Below are 10,244 nucleotides of genomic sequence, written 5' to 3'. Positions count from 1 at the left end.
AGTCTGGAAAAAATTGACTATTTCCTGGCTAAGTCTAAAGCGGTCGACATGTTTCAGCCGAATTGGTCAGTTGACCCGGCTTTCGTCAGGACCTAGATGTAATCGAATAAAGGCTACTGCAGGAAAAACACACTTCGTGCAAAAAAATTGTATAAAACAATACTCATAAAGGAAGTATAATGATCAGGTAAGTGTGTGGCTATTGCCACCTTACCAGTACAAGCGAACCTCGTGCTTGAAGGTAAGAGCTATCTCTTCTTTCCCAGCGTTATGTGGGAGAAAAACCTCACCTCACCCGGCTGACTGCTCGGAGATGGAGGCACCGCTCTGTCCGTCGGTACTTCAGATCAGACAGCTCGTAGTTTCCTGAAACATTAGCAGACACTCGTTGGAGGCGCTGTCCCTACCTGCTGGCTGTTTGCGAGGGCAGGCGGCTGTGTGACTCTTCTCCTCTCACCGCGCTGGTGGTGTGTGTGGCGCTAGTACCGAGACGGGTACACCTAGACTACATCCCCCAGGCTCCTTTGCCCTCTGCCTGTGATCCCGGAAGCGGCATTTCGCGCCCGAAGGCGCCTTAAAAACAACTCCGCCCTCGGCAGAGTGGGTTTCCTGAAACATTAGCAGACACTCGTTGGAGGCGCTGTCCCTACCTGCTGGCTGTTTGCGAGGGCAGGCGGCTGTGTGACTCTTCTCCTCTCGCCGCGCTGGTGGTGTGTGTGGCGCTAGTACCGAGACGGGTACACCTAGACTACATCCCCCAGGCTCCTTTGCCCTCTGCCTCTGATCCCGGAAGCGGCATTTCGCGCCCGAAGGCGCCTTAAAAACAACTCCGCCCCCCGCATCGCGGGACCGCGCGCGGGCGGCGCCGGGAGAAGCCCGGGACAAGGGCGGGACCGTCTGTGGCCGTCCGGGGCCGTAGGAGGCCGGACCGGGCCACATCTCTTGGTTCAGTTAACCCACACTTTCATTTTTAATATTCCCATTGGACTTTGACTGTTGTATTGGTTATGTGTACTTTGATGGCTTTACATACACTCACCGTATAAGGTTGGTTTGCATTGAGTTGGTCATTGTTGCATTGGAACGATAGTCATCATGGGGAAACGCAAGGCCCTACTTGTCCAACCGGATATAAGGCAAAATAATAATTCTTTACCAACTTTGACAGCTATTGACCTTATGCTTCAAAAGACAATTGGGGTAGTTGCATCCGCCATTGAGAGCACCGAAAGGCGCCTGTCACTTCCTGCAGGCCTGCCTCCGCCCCTGTCTGTCAATAATGCATCTATTTATACTACTTTGTCCCAGGATTCCTTATTAGTACCATCATTTATTGGTCTCCCAGTAACAAGACCACGACAAGAATTAAGGGATAGCGTAACACCTCAGCAACAGATTGCTGGTGACCTTTTGTCTACCCAATCTAGGCTTTCCTTGTCTCCGGCCATATTTTCCTCAATAGATCCGCCTACGTCCCCACCTTTGCACGAGAATCCTATAGTACAGATGGGACTAGATTCACCCTTAGGTCCAATTTCCACTACTAGTTCAGTGCTTAGCATTAGTGATGACGTGCCACAAATGACAACTAGAGGCCAGAAGGCGAAGAGCAAGCAAAATTATTGTAACAAGGAAGGGCCGCAAACAATTAATGTTACAAAGAAGCGACCTATTAAATCCTGCAAAGTTGTTGGCGAAACTAAGGTGGTACAAGGAAAAAGAAAAACGGGTAACAACAATACCTTAGCTGCCCCTTCCAATAGCTGTAAGAATAATCTGATATTAGGGGAGAACTTTTGGGGGGAAATGGAGGGCATGTTAACTACTCTAATTGCACCGCTCATGACAAAATTAACAAACATTGAATCTAGGTTCAATGACATGGAAATTCATGTAGCGGGAACTTCAAATACCCCAGTGGTTGACGCACCTTCTATTTTACCGACTGTGGCACCCCAAACATCCTCTCTAACCGTTCATGGCAATCCAGCGACAATATCAAAGAGGTTGGATGGTTCTACACAGAAGGAGGCCACTGGTTTAAGTGACACTACTTCAGATGGTATAAACATCGTTGGACCCCCAATTCCAGCTCACAACGTAGACCCCACTATTGTAAGACCTGTTACAGACATTAATGAGACATCTTCTACAGCTAGCTTACCTACGTTGAACCTTCCTCCTGAGGCCTGTCCCTATACTGTGGTACTAGTAAATGTTCCATCCCTTCCTCCAAATGCCTTTGAACATTGGTCAACATTGAGGAACAAGGCCCTTCACTATTTATCTACTAAATTTGGGTCGAATACAGCTCTCTTCTCAAATTTTAAAATGATAAGAAGAGTTCGCTGGCTAGGTCCGTCAGCCAAATCCCTGAGAGGAGACTGTGTGATTATATCTTTCCGGTCCCCTTTGCTGGTCAACCATATACTTGAAAAATGTTACACCGGCCACTTAGTGGCTGATTATGTCAATATCGTCCCCCTTGACTTTTTCTATGCCCCTTTACAACGGGAAAGACTGAGGGGTCATCGCCCTCATTTGTATAACCTGGGGTACCCCCAAGGGGAAAGATACAATATATCAACATTTAATCACTTTGATATTCTACGTGGCCTAGATTGTAATGATTGACAGCAACCCCATTATTCCCAAAACATTCTAACTATTGTGGCAGAAGACAGCCGTGACCCTATGGATGATAATAAGGGAAATTTGGGGGCACCATGTAACTCATTAGACTCTGAGCACAATGTAGGTGGGTTGGTAGATTTGGATGTAGGACCTGGGGAGGGAATTGAGAATGGACTTATACTTTCCTCGCCAGATTCCACCATGACTCGGCCTGTTTGTCCCCCCCGAGGATCCCTTCCTTGCAGCATTTGTTCTTGGAACATTGCTGGTGTTAAATCTAAAATTGGTAACCCACTTTGGCAAGACTTCATTAAATTGCAAGATATTATTTGCTTGCAAGAAACATGGAGCAAGGACCCGGTACACCTAAATGGGTTCAAAACATTTCACACCCCAGCGGTGGGTACCCAGCATGGCAGGGCCAAGGGGGGTTTGACGACCTATATCTCCAATAAGCTACATACTTTAAAGATTATGGAACCAGATATAGATTGTTATTTCCAGGCTTTAATAATAGTTTTGGATTTATCCTCTCCGATTGTATTGTTCAATTTATACAATAATATCCCCGCCAGGGAAGTCAATACTGTCTGCAAAAAGCTGGCCAATGTACTTCTCTCTCAGGAAAAAATCTTTGGTTTTAATTTGATTATACTGCTTGTGGGAGATTTCAATTGTACTTTATGTAACATGACGGCAGATAACAGATGTGGCTTAGGTAGTGAGGATGATGGTTTGAGCTTGTCCCATTTCAATCATTCAAGCCTGGGTGATCAATTGAATGAATTTATTGGTCAATTTGACTTGGCCTTCATAAACGAGGTGTGTTCAACACCATTTCCCCTTCCACCAACTTTTAATGGGCGAGGCTGTACTTCCACGATAGATTTTGCACTTATTACTAATAGGCATGCTCGTGCGATTGCTACCTTTGAGGTGTCCGATATTGCATTAAGCGACCACTTTCCTCTTTGTTTTTCCATTTTCATCCCAAAGTGGTCTGCTCCAAAAATTGCCTCTGATATAGATATATTATGGGAAAACCTTGCCATTGGTTCTACCAACGGCTTTACGCTTAAATGGGACAAGGTGGACCAATCTCATACGCTAAAAAAGGTGCTTACCAACTGTGCCTCTGATTTTATTATATGCCTAACAGAGGATGCTCCCCCAGATAATATATTGGCTTCTTTTCTGTCAATATCTAATGAGATTAGATCCTCCTTAACACGACAACATAGACATAACAAAGTACAGAGGAATAGCTGGTTTAATTCCAGATGCACCAAAGCGTACTCCCTCTTAAAGAAGGCACTTCATAAACAACCCAGGTGTTCAGAAGATGTCCGCAATCTGAGGCTGCAGTATAAACTCGCTATTAAAGATAGGAAAAAGGAGATAAGAAAGGATACGTGGGAAGCTTTGCACCAGGCCTCGCTATGCAACGATAGTGCAAGCTTTTGGAAGATCATCAGAAACCCCCTATTCAGAGAAGAGGCATGTCCCACCTTAGAAGTCGCAATCTCTGAGGTTGAGTGGATTGATCACTTTTCAAAAGTATACGAGGGGGACGGTACGTATTCCACCTCCTGTAACCCCTCTGATTATCCATCTTTGAGAGACATGCAGTTTTCTCTCCCCGAGGTTGAAAAAGCGATCCAAGCAAGTAAGGGGGGGAAGGCCCCCGGCCCAGACGGTGTGCCCATAGACGTATTTAAGGCAGTTATGTCATTGTGGGCACCCCTACTGGTTCAGGTGCTAAATGCTTGCTGTGCATCTAGCTTTTTATCCACTTGGGTGGAGTCCATAATTGTTCCTATCTACGAAAAAGGGGATCGTCATAAACCGGCCTGTAATAGACCTATTTCTCTTTTAGATTCATTTACAAAAATAGCGGGACGAATAATTCTGGACCGACTACTTCGATGGGCTGATGACAATTCTATCCTCTCTGACCTACAATACGGTTTCCGTACTGGATTAGGAACTGTGGAACAAGGCTTAAATTTTCTGATGTTAACGGGGAAATATACCAGAGCCAGGAGGGAGAATCTGTTTGTAGCCTTTGTCGATCTTTCAGCCGCCTTTGATTGTGTGATTCATTCCAAGCTGTGGATATTATTGGAACAACTTGGGGTTGAAGATAACATTATTTATTTTCTTAAATGTTTTTATAGTGAAGCTTCTGCATCTGTACGTTACGGCCAAAACGGGGAATGCACCGGTAAAATCCCAATCAGGAGTGGGGTCAGGCAAGGTTGTGTCCTGGCCCCTTTCCTTTTTAATTTGTATATAAATGGTTTGGAGAAAGCCCTGTGCAATACCAAATTTGATCCCCCCTATGTTGCTGGCCGTCCAATCCCGTTATTAATGTATGCGGATGACGCTGTATTGATGACCCGCACTCAATTGGGACTACAGCGCGTGGTTGCTAGTTTTGCCCTCTTCATGTCAGAATTGGGCCTAAAAGTAAACATAGCAAAAACATTTATCATGCACTGTGGCAGAAATGTAAAATCAAAGAAGCCTATTTTTATTGAAGGACAACGGTTGGTCTTTACTCAACAATTTTCCTACCTTGGTATCTTATTTACGCAGAAGGATTCTTGGGGCAAGGCATTGGCTGTAAAAAAACAGGCGATGATTCATTCGACAGCTGCTCTTAGGTCCTTCTCGGGGAAACTAGGTACTCGACCCCCCGCAGAGCTAATTAAAATTTATAAAGCTAAATGTTTATCTGGCGCTATGTATGGTAGCGGAATATGGGGGATAGTGGACCAGATTCCGCTCCAGGTTGTTGAGAATACCTTTTTGAAATTTATCCTCGCGGTTCCCAATAGTTCCTCTAGTTATAATTGCCACACTGAACTGGGTCTCTCTTTTATATCTGACCTTATTAAGCTAGAACCCGTACTGTTATGGCACAGGGTATGGTCAAAAGAAGAACCTAAGCTTAATAGAGATATTTTGTCAGATGTTATTAAGTTAGATGGATACATGAGGATACCATGGCTCAGATATGTACGTAATTTTCTATCTGATATGGGTAAATTAGAGTATTTTTTAAATCCGCTTACTACCTCAGCTATTTCCAGAAAGGATCTTAAAAAAGAATGCATGACACACCTAGAATCCTTAAGATGTGCTGTGGAGGTTTTAAAACCAACCGTCCTTCAACATGAATTAGTTTTAACTACTTTTAATATTCAACCCTATTTGACTTATGTACCAAATAACTTTGACCGATTCTTACTCTGTCGTTTTAGATTTAATATCTTTCACAGATTGGTCAGCTTTCCCACAATCAACGACTGGTCTCATGATTTGTCCCCATGCCCCTGTGATGAAACCTCTCCTCAAAGCACCATGCATGTTGTATTATTTTGTCGTTATTATATCCATGATAGGCGAACTATATTATTGCCCTTCCTAAAGATGATTGGACATCGTCAATGTCGCTGTGCACTGTATGAGATCCAATGTTTGGATAACCACCTTTGTGTTGCAACAGTCACTTCTTATTTGAAAAAAGTGTTTTTTATTAGAAAAAGGATGATCTTATAATGTATTTTATTGAATACCTTTGGGCATCATGCTCTTCTTAACCCAAGTTTTTATGACTTTCATGTATTGCTGTATTTTATTTATGTACACTTTTATGATTGTTTTTGCTTACAATCGAATAAAGTTTTTCTGATTCTGAGTATAAACCGCATTGAGTGTTGCTTTCTGCTAGATAAATACACACACATATGGGTATTAGCGAGGGAATAACATTTTATTAGCCATTTCTATGTATTAATTATGTTTTGTGTTTCTTTTGCTTAAGTTGACCATTTGGGCCTGCCACAAGATGGCTGCCTCCTGTATCTAACGTGACTGACAACGTTCCACAAGGCTTTGGGTGAAATGCGCCTGCGCGAACGCCAGCAACAGTGGCCTCGTCTTGACCCTAGTCAAACTGTACCCACCAAGGTCGCCCTGGGAAGCAAGCCAGCTTTCTGAAGAACAATAGAAAGACTCTTAAATCCGGAACCAACGAGTATAATGACATCAGGGACCATTTTTCATGAGAACTCTGTAGGATGATGTAAAGATGGATCGTATCCATATCAAGCAGAAAGAAGGAAGCGGTGAGTATACTTCAATCCAGTGGAAGTTTATTATAATCCCAGCAAAACACGGGAGTACTGCTGCTCTCGACAAGGTATAACTGTTGTATGCCCTAACTAACTGTCAAGCCTTTACCGAGCAGACGCAGCACGAGAGATGCACCCTCAAACATAAACATGTTTGAAGATACCCTCACGAGCAGCGTCTGCACGAGTGTGGAATACAGAACATGTCACTATAATAAACATGAAGGAAATACTAAAGTAAACATGACCTGAATAAACAAATGAAACAATACCTTTACATCATCTCCTTTCCCATAAAAATGAAAAATAAAGTCTAAAAATAAAAAGATATTTACGACATATAGTAATCTTTGAAAGTAGAAGGAATGGAACAATTGCGGTAAGATTTGCATGAGTTAGAAGTCGTACTTGAAGAAGTAACACCAGGTTGAGACACAGGTGAGTGAAGAAGTAGATGTGACAATTGAAGAGGATAAATCCCGAGAGACAACATTGTCAGATGAGGCTCCTAAATAAAATGTGAACAGTCATAGTCATCTGTAGCAGAGCTCTTGCAAGTAATAATTCTATTGGCCTGTGCTTGTGAAATTTTAACGACATCTCTTTTACTCCACCACCCTTTCCTTCCCAAAAAAAGTGAATCTTTTGAAGTTTTGACAATTTGAACAGGTGAAGAAAATTTAGATTCTCCTTTCATAACCTTTTTTGGGTTCTTGATTAAAACCCAATCTCCAATCTGAAAATCCTTTGTGATTAAAGAACATTTTGAATTAAAATATTTCTTTTGATCGTTCTGTTTGATGAATACATTTTTCTTCAGCAAAACTTTGTCCTGACAAGCCAAACATGAAGTATCATCCTTCTTGATAAGACCAGTTATCCAGTTAGGACAAATGTTTCCATTTGGATTTCTCTTTTTAAGCAGTCTGAAAGGAGAAATACCTGTTGTGGAGTGAGGAGTGACCAAGTAGGACCAAATTTTCTTTCTTAAAAATAATTCAACAGGAAGGTTACAAGCTAAAGCCAATTGAATACCCTCTTTTAAAAATCTGTTCATCCTTTCAATGAGTCCATTCGATGATGGGGAGTAAAGAGCCACTTTTAGATGTTTGACATCATGAGCTTTGAAGAAATCTTGTATGGTTATTGAACAAAAGTGCGAACCATTATCTGTAACAACCTCTTTGGGAGAACCTTCTGATTGAAAAACTCTGTTTAAGAATTTTATAACAGCAAAGGAATTAGGAGAATCACAAAAATCAAAATCAACCCATTTTGAGTGACAGTCAATGAGCGAAACGATGTAGCGTTCACTGCTAGGAAGAAGATTGAATGGACCAGCAAAGTCCATAGCAATCTTAAGCCATGCCTCCTCAGGTACGGGTACAGGGTGAAGAAGAAGTTTGTTGATCTTCCAATGTTTATCAGAAAGTAAACAAGTTTCACACGCATCAATCCACTGAGTGACATCTCTGTCCAAAGCAGGCCACCAAAAATGTTCCTTAAGTTTTCTACACGTTGCTCCAACTCCTAGATGTCCATCATGAGCAGATTCAATTAATTTAATGCGAATAGAAGAAGGAGGAATACATTGGTCACCACGCATCAAAATTTCATTAACAATAGAAAGGTCATCTGAAACTTGAGCATATGATTTTAATGAAGCAGGAAGGGAACGTTCTCTGGGCCAGCCAGAAACAACCATATTCCTGACTGCTTGCAAAATTTGATCATTATCATATGCTTGAACCCAATCAGATTGTGACAGAACGGGAAAAGTGGCCAAAGAGTCATTGATAGATGCCACTACGCATTCTACTTCATCAAATTTTGGGTCAGGAAGATCATCTTTCAAGGGAAGTCTAGAAAGACAATCCGCTCTGACATTGAGACCACCAGAAATATGTCGAATAGTGAAATTATATTCATGTAGTCTGGAAAGGATGCGTACTAATCTAGCAGAGGCTTTACCAGTGCCATTTCCGTTGAGAAGATGCAATAGGGGTTTATGATCACTTAAGCGTATGAAATGGCACCCCCAAATGAAACTTTTAAACTTTTCAACGGCCCAGGAGCAGGCAAGTGCCTCTCTCTCTATAGTGCTGTAATTTCTTTCAGCAGAAGAGAGAGACCTAGAGGCGAAACCTATAGTGTTCTCTCTTGCACCAAACCATTGACACAAAACAGCTCCCAAACCCAATTGACTTGCGTCAACAGAAATGTGGCATTTGACCCCAGGGGTGAATGAAGATAGAACTGGGGAATCAGAGATAACTTTTTTGATAAGATTGAAGGAAATATCCAATTCATGAGACCAAATAAATTTCTCATTTTCTTTAGAAGATTACGTAACGGTTGTACTATTTGTGAATAAGCCTGAATAAACCTTGAGTAATATTCCGTCATGCCTAAGAAGGATTTAAGAGCATCTTTATCTTTGGGTACCTGAACATTAGAAATGGCCTGGGTAAGAGAAAATTTTGGCTTGATACCATTTGAGGAAATAGAATGACCTAAGTAATCCACCTCAGATTTGAAAAATTTACACTTGTCTTGACCTAAAGTGATGCCTGCATCTCTAAAGCGTGTAAGGACTTCTTTGAGTGTTTGAACATGTTCATGTTTATTTTTAGAAAAGATTAGGACATTATCTTGGTAGGCCTGAACACATTTGATGTTTTTAAGTAAACAATCCATAAATTTCTGAAAGACGCTGGCCGCAAAGGCTAGCCCAAAAGGTAGTCTTAGATATTTGTAAGCTCCGAAAGGGGTAATGAAAGTTGTCAAGGTGGTGGACTGAGGAGACAGGGGAATTTGATGGTATGCGCTGCGAAGGTCAAGTAAGGTGAAATATGTTGAACCATTAATACCAGTTAAAAGATCTTGAATTTTGGGAAGGGGATGACAATCAATGAGTATATTTTGATTGAGGGAGCGAAGGTCAGCACAGAGACGGATACTGGAATCTTTCTTCCTTACAATCACAATGGGACTAACCCACTGAGACGAGTCTGTTGGTTCAATAATACCTTCTGATACCATTTTTTCCAATAAACTTTTTAAGTCATCTCTCACACTAAGAGGAGTGGACCTGAGTTTATGTGCAACAGGTATAGCACCTGGTTTAAGTTTAATCAAATGTTCAAATTTTTTAATTTTTCCTATTTTTGAATTAAAAACTTGAGGAAATTGTGTGACAATGTCATTGATAATTTGTTCATTGTCATCTGAAATAGATGAAATATCAGTATCATTAACTTGAACAGGATTTTCTGACCCAGGGACAAGCTTCAAACCCATTTTTGCTAAGTCCTGCCAGCCTACTATATTTTTACCATTTACTGCAACGTATATTTTAGTAATAGTTTGTCTACCAAGACACGAGATATTTGACATGAAAAATCCAAGCATATCTATGTCTGTGCCTCCATATGCTTTAGGAACAATATCGAGTTTTGAAAGAGTCATAGA

Source organism: Triturus cristatus, chromosome 5_2, assembly GCF_964204655.1.
Source record: "Triturus cristatus chromosome 5_2, aTriCri1.1, whole genome shotgun sequence".
Taxonomy (NCBI): domain Eukaryota; kingdom Metazoa; phylum Chordata; class Amphibia; order Caudata; family Salamandridae; genus Triturus; species Triturus cristatus.
Note: the sequence above shows the minus strand (reverse complement) of the source record.